At 37.8% G+C, this 2,436-nt stretch overlaps 1 long non-coding RNA gene across 1 annotated transcript; it reads right to left on the bottom strand.

Annotated features, from left to right (window-relative positions):
* Positions 1-258: 258 nt before the first annotated feature.
* LOC103366599 (uncharacterized) lies at positions 259-1,411 on the bottom strand. Its single transcript, XR_520673.1, has 2 exons — positions 1,053-1,411; positions 259-964 (listed from the first exon to the last, which is right to left on the bottom strand). It is a non-coding gene; the product is annotated as an uncharacterized LOC103366599 (long non-coding RNA).
* Positions 1,412-2,436: the final 1,025 nt, after the last annotated feature.

A 2,436-nucleotide genomic window follows, 5' to 3' on the forward strand; every position in this document is an offset into this window, starting at 1 on the left:
CAGTCACATGAAAGCACACAAGCACAATAACAGCACGTGTTGATTTGTCTGCAGCTGTGATGATTTACTAATTCTGGAAGTAATTGAGAACCTTTTACCTGCTCGTGAAAATTCAACGCATCACCTCAAACATAAGCTTCACAAACACAAGCACGTGATGTGTGAACTTTTGCTTCTTGTTGCTGTCTCTAGCTTTCTACAAGTGTCTTTCTGAAAACATGATGATCATTATGGTGACAAATATAAATGAGACGAGAGTCGCTGCTTGGAACCTGCGTGTTTATTTTACTCTGTGGTACACTGAACAACATGGAAAAACAAGCAAAGGCCTTCTTTGGAACCAGGCAACTGATTTCTTCAGTGAAGCATCCGTTTTATAGTTTTATAGGTGAATGAGAATCTGAGAGCCTGGTAAACACTCAGCCAGTGATATGACAGAGAAGAGACTCAGAAGAGGCACAGCACAGATATTTAGATTTCATGTGTTATTCTAACGGTGAAAACGTCTCAAATGAAACTAAATAATATGACATGAAACTTGAGAGTTATGAATAAAAGCTTTGAGATGTGATTTTGAAGAAGTGTTTTCCAAGAGGACTCATTGGAGATATTCCAGTTTTTGAGAGATCAGTGATTTGATGACCTCTCAGATGGAAATGACAAAGTCAAGTTATTCTCCATAATCAACACAACTCTGCACACCTATATGATGTCACACTTTGACCAGAAGAATATCACATAAGAAGAGTTATACTGAAAGTTGTCCCCCTTAAAAGGAATAGTTTCACATTTTTGCAAATATGCTATTTGTTTTAAAGCCATGAGTTTGATGTTTGTTGGAAATAGGCCTACAACCAGCAGCTGGTTAGCTTAGCTTAGCATGAAGACTGCAAAACAAGTGGATACAGCGAACCTGGCTCTGTGTAATGGTAGCAAAAAAATGCCACCTGCAACAAATTTTCTTCTTTGTCTAACTTGTAAAAACAAAAACCTACATGTAAAAACTGATGCTTCTACTTTTTGTTTTTTGTACGAGTTAAACAATCTACAACGTGCTAACCATTTCCCTGTTTCTATTCTGTGTGCAAAGCTAAAACAAGCAGCTACTGGTGGTAGTCTAATATTTACCTCAAAGATATGAGTGTGGTGTCAGTTTTCTCCTCTCTCAGCAAAGAAAAATTAAACGGGAAAAAAATGAAAGTTTTTCCCACTACTATATCCACGAACATTTAGCTGGACAGAGAAACGCCTTCAGATCCTGTAGCTCTTATTGCCTTCAGTTATTCTGCTTACTGATGAAGAAGACTTTGTAGCAACTCTCAGTGACTGAAGAGTTTTAAGAAATAAGTTAGATTCTACAAACAGTAGAACAACAGTCATATCACATCACAAACGCTGTAACTGTCTTAACTAGTTANTTTCTTATCAATTATTTTATCATACATGCCCACCATCACTTCTCTAAAAGTATCAATACAGGTCCCAGGATCTCCGTATATGCAGCCTATCATTAGATCTTTAGAGTTTTCTATTTCTATTTGTACAGTGACACATTCCATCATGTTATCAACTACGAATGACAAGTTCTCAAATTTTTAAAAAAACGTTTGTGCATTTTATCAATATAACAGCCACTCCACCTCCCTTTTTGTGTTTTCTATGTGTAGAAAACATCTCATATTCATCTACGTCAACAGAAGCGGTTTGCTCCTGGTTTAGCCAGGTCTTAGAAATGGCTTTGGCTGTAAATCTGGTTTTCATCTGGTTTAGACACTGTTTTTTTTTTTTGGCATATTAGGAGTCAGGCGTCTACTATTGAAGTGTATGATTGATAATGCTCCCTCAGTCTCCTTTTTATGTTAAATAACTTTTCTGTGTAGTATTCACAGGCATTGTAAATCAATAAAAAAAAAAAATTGTCAGGGTCTACATTGTTTTCAATGCCACGTTGTTTATGGTCAGTAAATTGATATATATATATTTTAAGATACCTTTTTGGCCTTTGTGTCTTTATTGAATAGTGCAGTGAGAGAGAGAGAGAGACAGGAAAGTAGGGGGAGAAGAATGGGGGGAGGACGTGTGGCAAAGGGCCATGAGCAGGATTTGAACTCATGACCTTCACATCAGGACGGTAGCCCTGTACATGGGACGGCAGCTCAACCAGGTGAGCTATAGTGGCACCCAAATTGATACGTTTTTAATCTTAAAGTTTCAAGTTCAGGGTTAAAATCTCCTTGTGATTCACAGTTGTAAACCTGATGTGTATCACTGATCTTGTTGCATGTCATGTATTGGTGATGCATGTATTGTTGCTGCCATGTCTTCCTCCTCACTGATCTCCTTTGACCTTGTCCAGTTGTGTGTTCTGTGATGAGAGTGACAAAGAAGGCCACTGTTGAATGAAGCCCCTGTTAAGTCTCAATTAGAGTTCACTGG

Source organism: Stegastes partitus, unplaced genomic scaffold, assembly GCF_000690725.1.
Source record: "Stegastes partitus isolate 25-593 unplaced genomic scaffold, Stegastes_partitus-1.0.2 Scaffold956, whole genome shotgun sequence".
NCBI classification, from domain to species: Eukaryota; Metazoa; Chordata; class Actinopteri; family Pomacentridae; genus Stegastes; species Stegastes partitus.